This window comes from Myotis brandtii, unplaced genomic scaffold (genome assembly GCF_000412655.1).
Source record: "Myotis brandtii unplaced genomic scaffold, ASM41265v1 scaffold34, whole genome shotgun sequence".
In the NCBI taxonomy this organism is placed as follows: domain Eukaryota; kingdom Metazoa; phylum Chordata; class Mammalia; order Chiroptera; family Vespertilionidae; genus Myotis; species Myotis brandtii.
In genome coordinates, this window is record NW_005363098.1 from 612357 (window position 1) to 634863 (window position 22507).

The 22507-nt window shown below is 38.0% G+C and overlaps 1 protein-coding gene and 1 long non-coding RNA gene across 4 annotated transcripts in view; both read right to left on the bottom strand.

Moving 5' to 3' along the window:
* NR3C2 (nuclear receptor subfamily 3, group C, member 2) overlaps nt 1-22507 on the bottom strand; it is a 294691-nt gene that overhangs the window by 169160 nt on the left and 103024 nt on the right. The window lies entirely within an intron of this gene.
* LOC106726971 overlaps nt 13810-22507 on the bottom strand; it is an 11340-nt gene continuing 2642 nt past the window's right edge. Inside the window, exons 2-3 of the long non-coding RNA XR_001363120.1 lie at nt 18885-18887; nt 13810-13821 (exon numbers count right to left, since the gene is read on the bottom strand). This is a non-coding gene — a long non-coding RNA (uncharacterized LOC106726971). The remainder of the gene's footprint in view (nt 13822-18884; nt 18888-22507) is intronic.

The following is a 22507-nucleotide window of genomic DNA, read 5'->3' on the forward strand; positions in this document are numbered from 1 at the left end:
CCCTGGGGGCCGCCTTTGCCCTGCCCCCCGGCTCTTAGCTCCCCCCTGGGTTTCCGATCACTGTCAGTGCCAGGGGATTTCCTCCGAGCTTTCCCTTTTGCCTCCCTGCATTGTGCCTACATATGCAAATTAACCGCCATCTTTTTTGGCAGTTAACCGCCATCTTGGCTGGTGATTAATTTGCATATCTCGCTAATTAGCCAATGAAAAGGGTAGCGGTCATATGCTAATTACCATGTTTCTCTTTTATTAGTGTAGATTATGTAGAAAAACATGCTTCTTAAAAGATGAGTACTGAAATATTTAGAGATTAAAAACCATCATATTAGTAATGGCACCTTTAATTCTTACAGCCAAAAAAAAAAGAAAGATGACATAAATACAACAGTCAACAACAGTTAAATCTTGGTAACGAGTGTGCATTACATGCTTCTGTTGACTTCCTGTAAATTTGATATATTTCATAAACATTTTTTAAACGAGGTATACTCAATGCCTACTGAGCAATAAAATGATTTTTTCATCTCTATGCTACTTCCTTTCCTAGAACTTTGTATACTTACCTGCCTTTAACACTTGTCTACTTAAAAATTAAGTCAGTCAGCATTTTTATTGCAAGATGACACGTATAACAAATCAGCTTTCTAGGTTGACATCTACTCTTATGCCATTTTCTAACTAAGATGAAGAATCCACATTATCTAAAGGCAAAAACGTGCTCTCTTTGATTTTGATTTTATTTCCAAAAAGTTATTTCCCCTGCAAATTATAAACCTATAACTACATTATAGCTTGGAACTTTTTTCTAATAATTCTAAAACAGTTTTAACGACTTGAGTCTTCATGTCAATAATTTCAAGTTTGCTTTACTATAAGGAAAAGAATATGGACAATATCCCAAATTCAACCTTTTGACATATTATTTTCCAAAGATGTATCTGTGCTTATGTTTTAGGAGATGAAATCTTAGAGGACTGCTCTTTATACTCTTTTTATATGAATTAGTTTACTATAATACTTTTTATATGTATTATTTTTATATGTATTAATCTTACTTTTGGAGTTTGACAAAACATTTATATCTTTTCCTGTTACTATCAATATTTCACTATGTGACTGTCTATTAGTTGATAACCAATTTTTATTTGCAAGCATGTTTTATTCAATTCTCACCTGTATTTATACATAGTGAAGTGATTCCACTTGACTTTTTTTCTTTGACCTTTTCACACTATTATTAGTGATGTTTAGTTAGTTTTTCTTTACTTTCTTAAAATTTTTCAAAACATTGACTTTTCCATTGAACAAATACTACAGTAGCGTTGCTATTCTCAACTTTACTTTGTAGTAATTCCTACGAAGTATTGCTACATTCCTAGTAATGTATTTCTTTTCTCTATTTGGAGTAACCTTAATTTTCTTGAATATACTTTCTTATTACATTCCTATTTTTTTAAGTTGTCTTCTTTTGGTCTTTATTATATTCTATTAGCATTATTTCTGGCATTATACTCTATTACCACTATTTCATTTAGCATAGAAAGGATGAACTACTTCATTCATGCAAATCAGCTACCATTCTGATAGTGTCTGTAAGAAATCATTCCCGTTCTAGATTTACCTCTCATGGTTTCTTAACTGAAATGCTGTCTGGCATGTATTAATGCCCGCTAAACATCTGTTGCTTTATGTAATCATATTTTAAGAAGACAGGCATAAAATGTCATGTGTATATTGCTAAACCCTTATTATGATACACAACACTTTTTAAAAAGGGATCTAAAAGAGAAAATTCTAATATTTTAAACAACATTTTCTGTGCTAATTTATAAAGTTGAAAAGTAAAGATCTTCAATCCTTGTCCAAGAATCTTTACAGTCCAAAAGTAATCCATTCCGGGTTGGTGGCCAGGGTAGGAGGTTTCTCTCAGATTGTGGTTTGAATGAGGGTAAGGGATCAGAATAGAGAGAATTTTTTGTTTGTTTGTTTGTTTTTTTAAATATATTTTATTGATTTTTTACAGAGAGGAAGGGAGAGGGATAGAGAGTTAGAAACATCGATGAGTGAGAAACATCGATCAGCTGCCTCCTGCACATGTCCTATTGGGGATGTGCCCGCAACCAAGGTACATGCCCTTGACTGGAATCGAACCCGGGACCCCTCAGTCCGCAGGCTGATGCTCTATCCAGTGAGCCAAACCGGTGCTGGCAAGAATAGAGAGAATTTTAATATGGTCCTTTAAAAAGTCAAACAGCTGAGTTCCTAAGTGTATCCCAGCTCGCAAAGATCTGTGGACTACTCAGGGCTGTTGCCAAACACTGAGCAATGTAACTGGCCTTAACTTTGATAGGCTAGGTTAATATCTATAGAAAAACTGTATTTGATGGATAACCTTTTAGAAGGAATCTATTTTATAATACTCTCTTAAACAAGAAATTCAAAGGTACCCACTGACTTCTAGATACCAGGGCTATGATAGGTAAAGGGGATACGGAGATGATACTGAGTAACAGTTGAACGGATACTAAAATATATATTGATTTAGAGTTTTTGAAAGACTGCAGGATATGAAACAGAATAACAATTAACTTCATGATTAAAAGACCTTGAAAAATCTTAAAATAAGAACACTGAGCCCTGGCCAGGTGGTGGAGCATCGTCCTGTACAACAAAGGGGTTCAGGTTCTATTTCCTGTCAGGGCACAGATCTAGGTTGCAGGTTCCATCCCTAGTCAAGGTGTGTATGGGAGACAACCAATCAGTGTTTCTCTCATCTCTCTCACCTCTCTCTCTCTCTCTCTCTCTCTCTCCACCTCTCTCTAAAAATCAATGAACATGTCTTTGGTTAAGAATTAAAAAACAAACAAAAAGAACATTGGAACTCATGGCAAGCATTTCTGTTTTTTTACTTAACATAATTTTAATGAAAAAAATTTATACCCTTCTCTGGCAAATACAGAAAAGAATATGTATATATATTATGCCATCTATAGTATATTATGTATATGGATATGTGTAATATATATTATATGGATAATATGTAATATGGATAATATCAGAACACTGATTATAGGAATATCAAACAAAATATAAACCCTTCTTAAGCAAACAAACAAAAAACACACACACATAAAATCACCCAACCAGTTAATTTATAACCATTCATTTATTAGATCAAATTCCTCCCTTGGGCATGTGCAGGAAAATGATTTTGTTATGGCCGTCCTCAGACCAAACTCAGTATCAGAATCCACTGAATAAAAGGGCAGCTCATCAAAGTGTGCTGTGTACATTTAAGAATCTAAGAAAAGATTGTTTGGGAACCTCCAGACACTGACTATTATCCCATAGGTGGGGCTTACCTATGGTAAAGTCCCTTCAGTGTTTGTATGTGTTCTCTCCTCCCATCCACTACTGACCGAAAATGCCTTAACAATATATGTTCACCTAACATGCTGGCATTTTAAGTCACTTTCTTACAATCACAACTGGTACTGACCTCTACTCGGAGAGGGTTTGGTTCCATGTGAGGGCTTCCTATGTCTGTCGTAAAGCATAGAGTCTGGGATGTACACTCAGCATGTCTCAGAGGCAAGGAGGAGGAAGAGCCACACCCCTGACACAGGACCCACTCACTGCCTCTAGCGAAGGAAGAGGTCACTCTGGTGACCTATTTGTTAGATATTGTCATTTCAGATTTTCCAGAAGTAATGGTTACAAAAGTCCTCGACCAACACATGGCCCTGGCTTGTTGGCTGCCCTGACCTGTATCAGAACAAAGTCCTCCCTATGTGACCTGGGCCCATCTTCAGCGTCATTCAGGATGCCTTTGGTACTCAAAGCCGCTCTTCTCCATGAACCTTCCCCCAGATGCAGGATCTGGCCCTACTGGCTGTCCTCCTAGGTCAGTGGTCGGCAAACTGCGGCTCTTTGGCCCCTTGAGTGTGGCTCTTCCACAAAATCCTGACTTCTGCGCATGGGCCAGGAAGTTTCAATCGCATTGTACGTGCGCGCCCGCACGTGGTATTTTGTGGAAGAGCCACACTCAAGGGGTCAAAGAGCCACATGTGGCTCGCGAGCCGCAGTTTGCCGACCACGGTTACCTGCACACTGTTTCAAAAACTGATCCAGTGAAATCACTGCTGGTTACATCTCTTCAGGCAAACAGAACTAGATTCAAATGGAGATGTCCCAGTTAGCAGCGTGCGAACTCGAATTAGACAAGTACTGGCTCAAGCCACAGCTTCCTCACCTGTAAAACGGGAGAGTGCCTGCTTTATAGTTTTGATGATTCACTGAGATAAATGCTGGCAGAGTACTAGGTACATATTCAGCACTCAGTATTAATCTCCAATTACATCTCATGCATTGGGTAAGTCCTGCGTGGTAGTTCCATAAATGAATTTCTGGTAATTTAATGTATATCATACATATAACTATGTGGTGTTTTCTTTTCCAATATACAGACAACAAGTGCATTGCTATTTCTTACAGTACAGGATTTAAATGATCTGGAAAGAATTCAGACATATCATTACTTACTCCCTCACCAAACAGCCCTTGATCCTGTGTTCTACTGTAATGTAATGCAGCACCTAAACTGTGGAAAATCTAAATTTCAAATTTAGTATTATATTATCTGTACCTTCATTCTAGTTCGAGACTTCCTCTTAAAGCTCTTCAATTACATTTAAAAATGTTGCTTTGTAACACCATTAATCAAATGACAATAAAATAAGAAGTCTCATATGATTTAAATACTGACAAAATTACGAAATAGCTAAAAATTTAAACATATCCACAAAAATTAAAACTATGAAAGATAAAAGAGAGAGAGGGAGGATCATGAACTTCTACCTGATTTTAGACCTCCCACAAAATGAAAGTTTATCTTTAAAATAAGATATACTGTAAGGTCATCTTTTCTGGAATGCGATTAATGTTTCAGATATGCTGATATAAGGGAAGAAAATCTGTAGAAAATACAGAAGACTGAGTGAATTAAGGACATTTAAGCATGAAAATAAGCACTGTCCTGAGAAATGCCCAAAAGCCGTGGCCCTGACTGAAGATTGTCTGAATCAGGCTCCGGTGGTACCTAGTTTTCTCCGTCCTCATGCTAATTCCCTGTATGTGCCCTCTACTCCAGAAACTAAGCACACAGACCTTTCTGATATTTCTGGCCTGGGCCACTGTCCCTGTCAACTGTTCCATTTAGAATGCCTGCTCTTGCCATCTTTGGCTGTCAGAGATACTGCCTATCTTGTAAGGGCATGCCCTAGTGCCAGCAAACACCAGGCTCTCTCTCGTTTATACCCTCACCCTAAATGCGTCTAACATGTGCCTACTCTCCTCTTAGACCCTAAGTTCAACAAGGACAAGAAATGGTCCTACGGACTAATTCATCTTCACTTCACCACACCCCCAGCAGAGGCACTAGCTCAGAGCATCAGCAGGTGGGTTGGAGGCTGTTCTGCTTTCCCATGCCTCTTCCCATCTCCATAGGACTCAGGACACACAGGCACTGCAGCCTATTAGGAGCTAGTAAAGGTGTATGTTTTCTTTCAGAATCAACCCATTTTCATTCAGAAATACAGCAGGCACACAAAACATAGCTCAATTTTGTTCAAGCAGAGAGATTCTTAATATGAGCTGATTAAAAAAAAAAGAATGAAGTTGGTTCACCAAAACAGGGCTTGGCAGACCTTAGGATGAGCTTAAGAAGGTCACAAAATATCCTACTGGATTCACTTTCTCTTTAAACCATTTATCTAAACAAACATCTATTATTTTAAAATATTATTTTGAAGGATGAAAGTAATATTTTTATTGTCAATTTACTTATCTATGCTTCAGCATCACTTACGATGTTCTACATTTCTGGGAATTAACTCAAAAAGCCATATTCACAGTTATTCTCTAAGATCTATAAAAGATTCTAGATTGGATAAAACAAACAAGAAATATTTTACTTTATCCCATTATATTTAATAGAAGAGAACACTGTCTAATTAGGATCTTTTATTTGTTTTCTTTCTTCACACTGAGAACATTATACCTTCATAATCACATAATCATTGAAACCAAATGACTTCATTCTTAAGAAAAGGGGATTGTTTTTAATGATGCACTGTCTTTATGACTTCAATCTGCTCAGTAGTGATCCAACCAATTAAAAAAACACACATGTGCCTATAACATAAATGGAACAACATATGACAGTTTCTAACATCACAAATAGAAGGGGGTCTGAACCAGCTGCCCATTTCATTGTTATGCACAGAAACAACTGAGCAGCAGGGTGAATATTTTTATAGGTGGCTATTACTCTAAATAACCTAAGCATTAGATCAAGTACACACAAAATATAACTTCACAATACGGGGAGTTAGGGGTTTCATTGTAGCTATATTGATCTTATAGTTGTGATATTGTACTATAATTCTACATAATGCTACAACTGGGGGACATTCAGGATCTTTATTAATTCTTAGAACTACATGTGAATCAATTATCTCAATACAACCTTAACTTAAAAATAACTTAAAAAATAAAATTGCTAAAATCGAAAATTTAAGTGACTTTAAAGGCAATGATTACAGGCAGATTTACACTTCCTCATACATAAATGCAAAGGACATTTTCTTTATTTTACTATATAAGACCAGATACCACCTGAATATATTTATTTAGACACACTATCCAATACAGTAGCCACTAGCCATATTAACCAAAATAAATTTTTTTTAAATTATATTTTATTGATTTTTCACAGAGAGGAAGGGAGAGGGATAGAGAGTTAGAAACATTGATGAGAGAGAAACATCGACCAGCTGCCTCCTGCACACCTCCTACTGGGGATGTGCCCACAACCAAGGTACATGCCCTTGGCCGGAATCGAACCTGGGACCCTTCAGTCCGCAGGCTGACGCTCTATCCACTGAGCCAAACCGGTTAGGGCAAAATAAATTTTAAAAGCTGTTATTCAGTAGCACTAGCCACATTTTACATGCTTAGCAGCCACATATGGCTAGTGACTGCTATAGAGAGTAGCATGAAATGACTGTTTTATACTATGGCACAAGTAAAACAAATTTTTCTTCTTTACCTCCCTTTGCACTAGTACATTATACTTTAATATTGAGAATAAATACAGGAAGAATACTAACCAAAAAAGAAAACTGAATATCTGTTAAATGAAAACTTCTGGGACACAAGATTCTTGATTTTAGTGAACTCGAGAAAGTATGATTTCACTTTAAGATGTACACTGAGGATTTGCTGACCTGGAAGTATTTTGTCATCACTTTCTATGCAACATGTCCACACATTATTTCACTTATAAAAACGTAAATATGAATTGGAAATATGTGCCAACACGGATTTTGAGCCAGCGGTGCTCAGTGTGTTTGTCTGTCCTTCCTTTGTTGGTGGTTTGACGGCAATGGTGAAGGCAGCACCCATAGCTCTTGTACCAGAAAGGCCCCCTTCCCTATTCCTGCCCTAACCTTTCATAGTAAGTAAGTTATTTTCAACCTTTTTCATCTCATGGCACACATAAACAAATTGCTAAAATTCTAGGCACACCAATACATAATTATTTTTTGCCAATCTGACAAAAAAAGAAAAAAGGTATAATTTTGATTCATTCACACCAGATGGCTATTGCTGTGTTGGCTGTTGTCATTTTTTTAAACAATCTAAGGGAAAAGAGGCTGGTGACTCTGACTAAAGAGTCAAGTATTTCATGTTTTAAAAATTATTGTGGCACACCCTTTGCAAATCGCTGCAGTAAGTCAGTGAAATATCTGTACTTGTAATTCTTGAGGGAGGATATTACAGTATTACAAGTCATCTATAAAAGTTTTCACAATTGAAAAGGGGGAATTCATATACTTTTTTAAAGAGGTAAAATTTTCTAGATAATATGAAACAAAATTTGAGGAAAGAGAACAAATTTGATAATACTGATTCAGTTCTAAAGGGATGAAAGCCTGGGAGAATAAGTAGAATAAATTTCCTACTAATTTACCTATAAATTACCTATAAATTGACTGACTACACCAAAACAAATTGTGATCAATCTGTACAAAATTCTGTACCCCTATTTTCAGACTCATTATGTCCCTTGGTAACCAATGATTATGCATATTTACAGCTCTATGAAACTTCCTTGAAATCAGGGTCTCTGCTGAGTTCATTTCTGAATCCACCCTTACTTCCCCTTCTCCAACTGGCTGAGTACATTTTCAAATAAATAGATTATTCCTATATCTGAGGAAAGTCTATAATGAATATTCCTCTAACACAGTGGTTCTCAACCTGTGGGTCGCGACCCCTTTGGCGGTCGAACGACCCTTTCACAGGGGTCCCCTAAGACCATCCTGAATATCAGATATTTACATTACGATTCATAACAGTAGCAACAATCACAGTTATGAAGTAGCAACGAAAATAATTTTATGGTTGGGTCACAACATGAGGTACTGTATTTAAAGGGCCAGAAGGTTGAGAACCACTGCTCTAACATATCCTCACATTTAAAAACTTACTATTAACTGGACACAAAATTTTGCTGCCTTGGTAAATCACAAATATTTATTTTATAGCACAACAACAAGGCCCAGTGCATGAAATTCATGCGGGGGGGGGGGGTGGTGTCCCTCCGCCCAGCGTGCACCCTCTCCAATCTGGGACCCCTCGGGGGATGTCTGACTGCTGGTTTGACATCTGGCAGTCTGACATTCCTCTCACAATCCGAGACTGCTGGCTCCCAACCACTCACCTGCCTGCTTGCCTGACTGTCCCTAACCGCTTCTGCCTGCCAGCCTGATCACCCCCAACCACTTCCCTGCCAGCCTGATCACCCCCTAACCACTCCCCTGCCAGCCTGATCAACGCCTAACTGCTCCCCTGTCGGCCCGATCGCCCCCAACTGCCCTCCCCTGCCGGCCTGGTCACCCCCTACTGCCCTCCCCTGCCGGCCATCTTGTGGTGGCCATCTTGTGTCCACATGGGCATGATGGTCAATTTGCATATTACCTCTTTATTATATAGGATTCTGAAATATGACAAAATACAAAGCAGTAGAGTTTGAATCCCCCTGTGGGAAAGTAATAGATCTCATTTTCAATGTTTCTCATTCTTTCAGTCATGGATTAGAAAGGATAACATTAAATGTTTAAATCCCCCAAATAAGGAAACACATTAAAGAAGGAAGTTTCTATTTTCCAATAAGTTCTAACAGATGGCTTCCAAACACATACCATAGATTTAAATGTATAATTTCACCCTATAAATATGCTGCAAAACATTAAAAATAGATTATAGCACACATATGCCTTATGGGGCAAATGAAAAGATAAAAGGAATTTTGTAGTGGATAAGCTCCTAGTTAAGAGATAATACTTGTTTACAACCGTGTGTCCCTTTTAATAGAATTAATGGATTAAATACAAAAGCTTTATAAATAACATTTAAGACTATTCCCTTAGTTTACATGTTAATATCCTAACAGTATAAGAGAAAAGGCTTTTCACTTTAACAAAAATATTTTTATGACAGTTTATGATTTTTTAATTTAAATTTGTTTTCTCTTTCTACCTCATTATAAGGAACCAAGTTATATTCAGACAGTAGGAACGTTAATTGTTGTAACATGTTAGGTAAGAAATGCAAAAAGATAAAACTTGGCAAAGAGAAATGACAACTACTTTGAAGGAATTTTCCTACATAACATGGCTTTGTGGAATAATCTCTAAGAGCAGTCATTTTTTGTGATTTCAGACCTAACATTGCAGTTTAAACATATTGTCTATTAGAAAGTGAGCTAGAAATCAATCGCTATTCTGTATATTTCTATTGTACTTTATAATTTTCAACATAATTGCCTGAAGTATTAACTTACTGATTCGTATGAGGATGAAATGAGATTGGTGGGTGACATCTGACAATGGAGACTCAGAACACGAGAGATGTGTGCATGACACCGAGGATCTACTAAAATATCTCTTATACCAAAATCACTAAGAAATTGTACTTTATGAATACCCTTAGATACAAAGCACTAAGCCAAACATACCTGGAATTTTGCTTCAGGAGCTCATGTTTATATTTATTTAATATGCAAAACTGTCTATAAACTTGCAATTAATTACCTTAAAAAGGTAATACATACTAAAAACGCCTTGTTTCCCAATTGTTTTACATTTTACTCTATCAAGTACGGTGAGAATACTATGTAACTGTATAGTAAGTATTTAGCATCTTTTCCCAAGTTCATATTCAATAACATCCCATCTGTCACTTGCAATTGGTCTTGGTAGGAGTATTCACACCACAGACATCAGCAAACACTAGAAGTTGGGGCCCTTCATCACCTCCCCGCCCCACCCCAGAAAGCCAGTTGCTGACATTTACCAGCACAGTGCTAACTGTCTGTCTGACTATATTATGCTGTAAGCTCAGCACCTAATACAGTGCCTGGCACACAGTAGGCACTAAAATACTGTAAGAAAACGTATTTCTCTGAAAGTCCGTTGCAAAAGTATACTAAGAAGACAGAAACTGCAGAACTATTATGTATTCTCACTTGACAAGTCACATACAGTTTTATATGGTACTCTGCTAAATAATGTCACATTAATTCAAATAAATGTCTCATAAAATGATGATTCAATTTAGCTACAGCTGGCATTTTTTCCAAACAAATAATCATACTTTTAAAATTAACATATTACTCCCTCAGAATTCCATTTAGTATTGCATTCAGCAAATTTATAAAAAGGCTTTAAAAATTTTAAAGCACATAATTTTAGTTAAAGATCTGTAGCACAATGAAATATTAGAGAAAACCGTTTTAACTGTTGGAATGGTCGGCTTTAAAGTACTAGAAGCTGTGAGCATAGACAATAAACGCATCATTAATCCACAACAAATAAGATTAACACTTTTCAATGGCAATAAATACTAAATTGTCCTCTTAATTGCTTGTTTAAATGACCCTGGACTCTTTTCCTACCAACTGCAAAGAATAATCCATACCAAAATAAGATAAAACAGGTTGGATAATTTACTGGAGTTAGGAAATGTGTCAGTCCTTAGAAAGTCTTTGGGCTGCAATCCAATAACCTTTATCTTGTGAGTAGTAAGCAGATTTACGACAATGCATTAAAAAAAATAACTGCAGCCCTAGCTGGTTTGGCTCAGTGGATACAGAGTTGGCCTATGGACTAAAAAGTCCCAGGTTCGATTCCGGTCAAGGGCACATGCCCGGGTTGCGAGCTCAATCCCAGTAGAGAGTGTGCAGGAGGCAGCCAATCAATGATTCCCTCTCATCATTGAAGTTTCTATCTCTCCCTCCCTCTCCCTTTCTCTCTGAAATCAATAAAAAAAATATATTAAAAAATAACTATAAAACATGATCACTTTTAACATACTTAGTCCTGAAAAACTTCAAATGTGTAATAAGTCCATCTCACTCAGTGCAAGCTTTAATATATAAAAATATTTTAACCTGAGGGACAACAATAATACACTTTGGTATGGTTCCTACTAGACCTTGCATCGGTTGAAATTTTTTCAATCTACATTTTGTAAACTAAGAAGAACTAGTAAAATATTGTTACTGTAAATAAAGCAAAATGCTAAAATCCTTCTAACTCCAAGGACAAACCTGCAAGATAGATTATAGTTGACCCCATTTTAAAAATGAAAGAAAACTGAACTTCAGTGGCTTTTCCAAGTTGACACAGGAAGGTGGGAAACTCGGTCCCAGGTTTCGGTTCTGAATTCTCTGCCCTTTCCATTATACTCCGCTGAGTTTTCAAATGTACTTCATATGCCAGTTTTAAAATTTCATTTGCTTTGACCTTCCTTACCTACTGCAGCCTGGCTTTCCCTCTCCTGTATGCATCCTGTCTTGCAAAGATGGCAAACACACCTTCAGAAAAAGCAATTTTCTTGCAAAGCTCAACAGAAAAAAACGAACATCCCCGAGCCTTCCTTGCTCGCACACACTTGCATGTTTTATGAAAAAAGGCTAACATAACTACGCCTCACATCATTTCTACCAGGAAAGCAAGTGATGGCTCTCACTGACAGCAGCTGCAAGTATTCCAGCTTCTACTTGAAAGACGTGTATTTAACTGTAAGATCAAGTGCATGATATTGCCATTCCAATCCTGACTAAGGAGTCAAACCCTCATGAGAGCAACGAAAAATGGATTCAGTTAAAAGGCACAACAAAAGGCCTACATGGGGAAAGCGATCTTCAAAAGTAATATGACTGCGTAGTTTGAGGAGGAAATGAAAAAGAGCAAGTGTGACATGAGGAGATGCAGCAGCAACCTGACCACACGCCCCCAGAAACCACGGCAGCATCAGATCAAGTCACTAATTTCAGCACAATATTAAAGTTTGGGTTTTTTGTTAGTTCTGTGGACAATACCAACATTCTTTCAGATACATAACCATGCTTAAAATATGATACCTTTCTATAGTTAAGAGCTTTATTCAGTCTCCATGAAAAAGGTGTTGCAAGCTTCTGTGCACATAGCTTTAGAGGTGTTTTCCCATGAGTGGTCTGCTTGGTATACTATATTTTACATTTATAGATACAAAGTATATAGTAATAAAAAGTACCTGAAGACCTTCATTCGATACAGTACTTTAATAAAATACCATAAAACTACCTGTGTGCCCATATAGTATACATAATTGATGTTATTAATCACTTGCAAATGGTTTTGTAATTTCCTAGAATGAACTCATTTTGAAAGTATCTAATGTCTACATTGGTTCTGAGGTGAAAACTAAGTGTCTGACTTCCTAATAATCCAGAAGATTTTCAAAGAATAATTAAAATCCAAAAGCCTTCTATTACATCTCATATAAATTGCAAATTCTACACCTATTTCTGATATCAAAGTAAATTACCATAACATTCTTATAACTAAAAAACATGCAGGCAATTACACAGAATATTTAACATGGTAAACAATTTGAGTGTTTCCATCTAAATGATGTAAAATCTGTTATACAAAATCTAACAGTGTTCTGCAAACATCATACAATAAAAGATGATTATTTTTAGTGTAGAAAACCCTGATTCCCCATAATTCAGGCAAACTGAAGTTTTAAGTAACCAATGCTCTGACAGTATCAAAGTTACTATGAGTATTTTTACAAAGCAGTTTTGCAGTGTCATGGGCCAGCGTTCTCTGTCCTCCAGCATCAGGGCTCACTATGTAGTCACTCTGACCTGCCAATCACTCCCAAAGCTCCACAGGGTCTTCCCAGGGTTGGCCATCCCCAGCTCTTAGCTACTCAGTCATCCATTCCATAGCTAACCACAATCACTCTAGGTGGTCTGAAGTTGTCACTGGGCCTGAGCCCACCTGTCATGCAAAATTATCTTCAGTGTCGCCTCAGAACTACTATGTTCAGTTGTTAGTATTCCAATTATCCAACACTTAAACAAAACCTGAGCAAGATAAAAATAAACTCTTCTGGAAAGCCCTAAACTCTTTACTTTCTATCTAACCAATAAGAAATGCTGCTTCACAACGATGTTCCCAGGTTGTAAGATTCTGTAACACCTTCGGAATACTTTTTCTTTTTTTTTTAATTAAAAATTTTAATGTTGACATTCTTGCTGATGTACCCCATTTCTCACCCTTTGTCCACTTTCAACCATCCCCACCTCCCTCTCCCTTGGCCTTCACCACATTATTGTCTGTGTCCATGGGCTATGCATATATGTTCTTTAGCTAATCCCCCTTCACCTTCTTTAGCCAGTCACCCCCACACGCCTCCCCTATGCTCTGGTTCCATTTTGTTCACCAGTTTATTTTGTTCATTCGATTCCACATACTAGTGAGATCATATGGTATTTGTCTGTCTCTGACTGGCTTATTCCACTTAGCACAGTACTCTCCAGGTCCATCCATGCTGTCATAAAGGGTAGGAGTTCCTTTGTTTCTCTTTACAGCAGGGGTCCTCAAACTACGGCCCGCGGGCCACATGCAAATACAAATATTGTATTTGTTCCCGTTTTGTTTTGTTTTTTTACTTCAAAATAAGATATGTGCAGTGTGCATAGGAATTTGTTCATAGTTTTTTTTTAAACTATAGCCAGGCCCTCCAATGGTCTGAGGGACAGTGAACTGGCCCCCTGTTTAAAAAGTTTGAGGACCCCTGCTTTACAGCCATGTAGTATTCCACTGTGTAAATGTACCAAAGCTTTTTTATCCACTCACCTGCTGATGGGCACTTGGGCTGTTTCCAGATCTTGTAAATGACGCTGCTATGGACACAGGGGTGAATATATTCTCTCTGATTGGTGTTTTGGGATTCTTAGAATATATTCCCAGAAGTGGGATATATCTTTTAGACAGTTCCATTTTTAATTTTTTGAAGAAATTCCATACTGTTTTCCACAGTGACTGTACCAGTCTGCATTCCCACCAACAGTTCACTTGGGTTCCCTTTTCTCCAGTCCCATTTGTTTATCTTTTCCTGTGTTTCCCTTGCCCTCTATACAAGAACCTAAAAACTGGTTCTTTGAAAAGATAAACAAGGTTATTAAACATGTTTTCTTCATGAAGCTTATAGGATGTTTTGCTTTTATATAACTGAATATCAATGCTTAGAGTATGTAAGTTGTGTTACATTTATAAAAAAGTTTTATAATATATACTTTCAAAAATTCTTACTCTTTGACTTTACAATCATCTTTTTTTAAACTTTGGAATTCATCTTAAAGTGTCAGAATTCGATGAAGATTTAAGTACTAATATGCACATTATAGAAGTTGTATGAGAAGGGAAAAAAATATGAACCTGAATCCTATCTAATAAAGAGGGAATATGCTAAGTGATCCTCACGCCAGCACAAAGATGGTGGCGCCCACAGCCAATAAGGAGGAAATATGCTAATAGATGACCCCACCCTCAAAGGTGGTGGTGCCCACAGCCAATAAGGAGGGAATATGCTAATTGCTGCCATGCCCTCAAAGATGGTGGCGCCCACAGCCACAAGATGGCGGTGCCCAGACCCCTCAGCCCTGCCGGGACCTTGCTGCATTCCTGCCTCCAGAGTCCCCCTGTCCCCTCAGCTCCCCAGCCACCCAGGGCCAGCCCAAGGCACAGGAAAGCCTCAGATGGCGGCTGCGCAGCCACCCAGAGCTTCCCGAGGCTCAGGTAACCAGGGCCGGCTGAGGCTTGTGCTGCTGGCAGTGGCTGCAGCAGAGGTGTGATGGGGCATCGCCTTCTCCTGATTGCCAGGTCACCTCCCACCCCTGAGGGCTCCCGGACTGTGAGAGGGGGCAGGCCAGCCTGAGGGACACCCCCCTCCAGTGCATGAATTTTCATGCACTGGGCCTCTAGTAGTCAATAAAAGAAAACTTAAACATACTATAATATAGGCTAGCAGTTGCCAACCTTTCGGACCTCACGGACCAGAAGTGGTCCGCAGACCACCGGTTGGTGATTGCTGGGGCTATAATCAAACACTAAAAATATTTCCCATATCAAAAATGCTTACAATATGGAAACTGAAAAAAGCAGAGGAGAATCTATATATATATATAAAAGCCTAACATGCAGTCTCCCCTCGGGAGTTCTACCAACCGGGAGTTTGATCGCTTGCTATGATGTGCACTGACCACCAAGGGGCGGCACGAAATAAAGGAAGACCTGGCTGGCAGCTGCTAGGGACCCTACCCGTGCATGAATTTCATGCACTGGGCCTCTAGTTATAATATAAAACATGATCACAAAACAAAAAAAACATGATCACACTTATATTCAACTAGAGGCCTGGCTCCCGGGTGCCGGAGGAAAACCAGTGCCGCTCCAGCCAGAGCCGCCTTCACAGCCCTTGCTGCTCTGGCCAGAGCCACCTTCAGTCTTTGCTCCGTCGCTTCTCGCTTATGTATGCAAATTAACCGCCATCTTTGCTGGTGGTTAATTTGCATATCTCGGTGATTAGCCAATGGGAGGCGTAGCGAAGGTATGGTCAATTTCAATCGTTATCTATTATTAGATAGGATACTGCATTGTGTACACACACACACACACACACAGAGAAAAGTTTAGAAGGAAATATAGAAAATATTCATAGTGGTTGCCTCTGGTGTGGTTGAATAATACTGGTTTGCTTAATCTTTAGTTATATATATAGTTATTGTGTACAATAATTGAAAACAAAATACATTTATGTATTTATAGTGAGACCTTATTTTTATCTCCTCTTTAAGGGGGGAAATTAGAGTATTTAGTTTTGGGGAAGCCATGACCCATGTAAATGTAGTTTTAATTTTCTGTACACAAATTTCTGTAAGATGCTGACTTAAAACCAGTGTCAATTTTAATGGAACCTAAGGGACAAATATTATCTTATACATTTTTACAAAAAGGACAAGGTGGAGAAATTGGTGTAATTCAACATATAAAGTTATCAATCAGAATTTAGAGAAATACAAATCAGTAAGTTTTTATGAAATTCACTCTTTCAAATTGTTTTATGAAGTAAATTTTTATAATTAGCTAAATGTATGCTTAGAGTTACATAGGTTCTGATTTATGGCTGTGACTCCAATTTCATACTATACATTTATACTATTTTAGATAACATGTGTTTAGGGCTGCAACATTCATTCTACTTCCAACAATCCGATTAAATGTTCTTTATTAATATTTTTAAAGAAAAATCATAGATTTATTAAGGTATAAGAATTTATTGACTTAAGACTAAAATTTAATCTATATAATTATTAGAAAGATTATAATAAAATATAGTTATTTGATTGGGGGAAATGTACTTTAAAATGTTCTAGTATAAAAATTAAGACAATTCCAGCTTATTAGTTTCTTCATAACTGCAATAATTCAACTAAATATAACTGAACCATGTTACTTTGAACCTATTTTGAGCAACTTACAAAAAGGTAAGAAGCTACAGAAAAAAAATACAATAGCATAGTTGTAATACAATAGCAGAGAGGGAGTGTGGAGTTTGAGGATGATAAACAGAAACAAGGCAAATAATGACCTCAAAGGGAAACGTATTTAGTTATATTTGTCCTTGAAAGATGCATCATAAATCATTTAGGCATTATTTTGAATAGATGGACAAATGGAGAAGTGTTATGGTAGAAATAAAAACCTAATGAATCTTTAGAAAAGCAAAAAAATAAAATTACATCTCATTTTTGCAAAAATATTCCATCTCAAGGTTTTTCTACACATTTTATCAATTAAAATGTCTGCATTTGTTTCCATTTCACTTCCAACCACTACACAGCTCTAACAAGAACACATCTAAATCCCAGTGCAGAATGACACTAGCTGGCGAGACCAGCATTGCCCACGGTCCCATTATCATCTCATAGGATGCTCTGTTATCAACCAGAGAAAATACTGCAACCCTGAGAGATTAGCTATCTTTAATTGGATGAAGAATAACCCTACCTGCCATAACAACTATTGTAGAACTCTTTTTTTCTTTTTAAATTAAAGACATAGCAAAATACCTGTGCCAAACGCAAATGTTATTTCAAAATGCACATGAGTATGAGAGAGAAAACAGTATCATATTGCAGGGACATCTACAGATTAGGAATCATCTGAATAAGTATCACTGACCAAGATAATTCTCTAACACAAGCACCGCGAGGTGTGCCGCTGTGACTAAGCAAGGAGGGCAGGTGCATGTGTGCCAGCAGGGAGTCATGACATGTGAAGTACAGGAACTGCATGAAATCTGGGTGTCCTCTCATGACAGTAGAGGTGGAGGTTTCATACGTGTGATGGTCAGTTATCAAGTGTACTACAGCATAAAAAGGGTAAGATCAAAACAGACCAAAAACAATAGATAATTTATGCATCTGGGAGAGAGAACGCAGACTTTTACTATTGCTGTTAAGCAAGAAAGCTTATAGCAAGTGGCAACAGAAGTTTTCCACAACGAAAGTGTCAACAAAACCAAATACTTCCCCTACCTATGAAATAACCAGAGCAAATGATTAATTATCTTTTCACATATGCAACGGTGAATCCTTACAGTAGTAGATGCTACCTAAGGTCTTGTTTTGTTTTGCCTGTTAAGTAGGAGATACACATATACACACGTATTAGTTTGGCTGCATTTATCAAGATTCTATAAATTTTAGTTTTCTTGATTTTGTTCAGTGAATCATACCACTATTAACAAGTCTGTGGACAAATAAGTTTGATCTTCAAAAACACACTTGATTTTTAACTTATAATTCAGTTTAGATATGGACGCTAACCAGCAAGACCACAGACTCAGGTGGTCATAAGAACTACAGATGTTGCATTTTTTAAATGTTTTTTCCCCCAAAGTATCTGTATAAGCTTTATGTGAAGCTTCAAGTTTGCCAGTGTTAGTATTTCAAGTTGAGAGAGTTCTTTATAGAAAAACACAGCTAGGAATTGGTGCAGGTAAGGGTTGTATTATCCATTATTTTTGTTGCTTTAGTATGCAAGCTGTCAATCTTTGAAGGACTTGTGCTTCTCAGGTGTTGCTTTTTTTCTTCAGAGATTGAAGGATTTGCACGCCAACTGTTTATGTAAGATAGCGATTTAAACAATACATTTAGAACAAGGACTGACAACGTTAAACTGTGATGGGGATGCTTCACCACTCCTGACAATGTTTACCTTTCCTGGAGGGAGTGAGAAATCCCACTGCCTAATGCTTACACCATTTACAGTTAAATTTCTTCTAAAAGGATGTCTGCCTTGTAAATTAATACAACAGCAAAAATAATCAGAAGAAGTAAGAGCTCAGTAATATAATACAAGCTTTATTAATACCACTAAAATACATTAAATTTATAAAACATAATGGATCTAAAATACTACCTTAAATATTTCTTTCCAGATATGCAGAAGGTCCTCGAGTAACATCATTTCTTTATGACACTGATGAGATGCCACAGGAACTTAACTCTTATTTATGTCAATTAGCCTGTGGTAACATTGGTTTTGTTATGCATGATTTCACTTAAAGTCACAGAAACTCATGGATAATGTTAAGTGGGGTCTTGCTGTACCATCTAAGACAAGTCCACAGCTGAATAAGAATCTTTGATAATTCAGTTCTAGATTTTCAGGTCTATATAAAGAGAAGCTACGTAATGGGAATAAATTTAAATTAAAGTGAAAAAGATGTCAGTGGGGTTCGGGCAATAATCTTCAACATCAATGTAGCTCAATTAGGAATATATTTTTAAAAAGCTAATTTCCTCAATTCTAATTCATGTTCATTAGTAAGATACAACTCCATTTCTGAAAGTTCAAAAAGTGGACAGGAGAAGAAGTATTTTTAAAATTTAGGCTCTGTAGTTAATTTTGTTTAGGATATATGAATCTTCAAAATTCAAGTTCGACTTTGTGTAGCCCCAATCTAAAAAATATCCTAATCATGCACTCTTCAAACTCACCACAGTGGTTCCTTAGACTATTGTGGGATCCTGGGTGCTATTACTCACAATCAGGAGCATACTATGGAGCATACTGATGGATTCTGGAAGGCTGTTCTTCCCCGCAGTCAATAATCAGCTGACAACTTCCAGGCACTGGAGCTCCCCAAGTCCCTTCTGTGGTTCCCTTCTGATGATTTTACCAAAGGGAGTGGATTTTACCAAAGAGCCATGGGGCAGGAATGGATGGGTGCCTGGATAAGGGGCAAAGTGAATGGGTTCTGCCACAGAAGTCAAATAAAACGTGTTCTTGCTACTGTTTGTCACATTAGTATCACCAAACTGAGAAAGAATAGTTTGGGCTCGTCGCTCAGCACAGGTGTAACCTGCTAGACTTCACTTTCCCTCTCCATTTCCTTGCTATTTGCCTTCTCACAAACACACTCTCTTACCCCCATGCAGAGCTGCACAGCTTGGTCACATGGTAAAGGCAACCTGTTTTCCCACCCGCAACCCCTAAAGCTTCTTTTTTCTTGTGGGGGGATTTTGGTCTTTGCAATTGTCTTTTCTTGCCTTGATACCATGCCCCAGCGTGTCCTTTTCCAGAGGCAACAGTGGGGGCCCAGAGCGATCGGTTTTTATTTCAACACTGGCTTCCTGCCAGGGCTCTGCCACTCAAAGGGAGGGCTGTATTTGCTACAGAAATGACTGAAGTGATGAGGAAAGAGGTGGCAGCAGCCGTGGGAGGAATGAATTGTTCTACTTCCGTGTCTGCCTGAAGAAACTAACCCTGCACTGAACAGTGTCATTAAGGGGTGCAGACGGGAAGATTCTATTTCCAATCACAGGAGGGGAGAAGTCAAAGGAAGAAGAATCAGCTTCCAGGAAAGAGGAACATTCCTGTGGCACAAAACAGACCTGCTCCTCACCTAGCACTCTACAATTTCTCTTGCTTGCGAAGTGGACACATCATGTGTGTCAAAAGGAAGAAAGACACAAAGCCATTGCCCTGCCTTTGAAGTTGGTCCTTCCATCTTCCCTTATCTTCCTCTACCAAAGAAACAGCAATGATGACCAAGTTGAGAGAGTGTAAAGAGAATGAGAGTAGATCTCCTCATCCCCCAAAAATATAAGAAAAAAAAAGGCTTCTTTCCTAAGTAAAGGCAACAAAGCTACTTGTCCTCAATGTTTAGGAGTTATCGACACAGCCAATCCAGATTCATAAATTTGTATCCTGTAGTCTGAACGGTAAAGAGGGCATCACTGAATCAGAACTATATTCCATTCTCAATTCACAAAGGAAGAAACTTACAACAGCTTAACATGCCACCAGTGGACCAGGGGCTGTGCTGGCTCAGGGAATTTATCCAAGGCCTCACAGTCAATACATGGTGATTCCAGATGCATTCTCTGTTATTTTGAAATCTCACTTTAGCCTGGCTGGTGTGGCTCAATGGTTGAGCAACGACCTATGAAACAGGGGGTCACAGTTCAATTTCTAGTCAGAGCACATGCCTGGGTTGAGGGCTGAATTCTTAATAGGGGGCATGCAGGAGGCAGCCAATCAATGATTCACTTTCATACCTGATGTTTCTCTCTCTCCCTCTGCCTTCCTCACTGAAATTAATACAAATATATATATTTTTAAATTTTAAATCTTACTTTAGCACATAATCTCAAATAGTCTCCAACCATACTTCTGCCAGATTTCTTGATTGTATAATTAGTTTTTATGTTATTCCCAAAATACCACGTGCGGGTGCACATGTATAGTGCGATTGAAACTCCTTGGCCCATGCGCAGAAGTCGGTATTTTGTGGAAGAGCCACACTTAAGGGGCCAAAGAGCCGCATGTGGCTCGCGAGCCGCAGTTTGCCGACCACTGGACTAGACAATAAAATGAAGAGATGAAGGTCTATCAGAGGCCAAAATTGCCAACACCTTCAGAGGCCTGGGTGAACGAGGAGCACCAGCCCTATGTCCTATCCAATTTCCAATCCTGAGAACAGTCAGGATTTCTTCCCTTACAATGCCTCCAGAGTTCATACTTTTTGGTTCTAAAACTTTCATGTCCCTTTCTGCCACAATACCAATTTAGTAACACAAGAGATTTCTCAGGTAAATGGTAATATTTTAAATAAAATAGAAAGGAGGTAGTAAGATAACCTCTATTTGCTGGACACCTACCATGTACCCAGCAGCACACTCGTAGATTTAAGCAAACCAGGCTCAGGCGACCCTTGGAAAACTAGAAAAACCTACAGGTGAGGAAACTGAGGTTGAGAAAGTTTAAGTAACTTGCCTAAAGTAGTGAAGACTGGATTTGAAGTCTGACCAATTCTAAAGTCAGTGATTCATTCAATTAACAAAAGGGATTATTAAAATTAAATTAAATCTAAAGATTAAAATTCAATGGAAATTACTGAGTGATTCTTAAATGAATTTTAGTCTGTTAACTGGGAAAAGTTTTACTCAACTCTTTACTGTAACCCGATACCTACCAGTAAGCCACAGAGTGGTGCTTAGTAGCTTTTTACTCTGTGATCACCTGCTACCTTTACATGCTTGGCTACAGACCATCTCTTATCTGTTTGACTAGCCAGGCAGACTGTGTTCCCACCATGTCAAGATTTCTGCAAGTCTAATTTGAGGGAAAGTTTTTAAAATGGGTAATTTGGTTGAAAACTCAATGGTGAGTTTCTAAAGTTAATCTCTCATTATCTAAAATATATTACGGTGTTAATGTAAGTGGAAAAATGACTATGCCTCTTAGCACCTACAGGTGCTTTTCATCTTCATAAAATTTGGCAAATATTAGCTAATTAATCCTAGTGAAATCCCCACAATACGCATGAGGTCAGATTCCTTCTCAAAAGGCATTTATAAACTAGACAAGTTGTGGTTTCAAAATTTATGAGGCCCTCGGCTCAAAAAACATGATGAAATGCAGCCTCAGATTCACAACTGGCCCATTTAAGTCCTGATGAAATAATGAGCTCCAGCTCATCAGTTTATCAGCCAGTGTTTCACGAGGTTCCACTGGGCTATCCTCCCGCCACC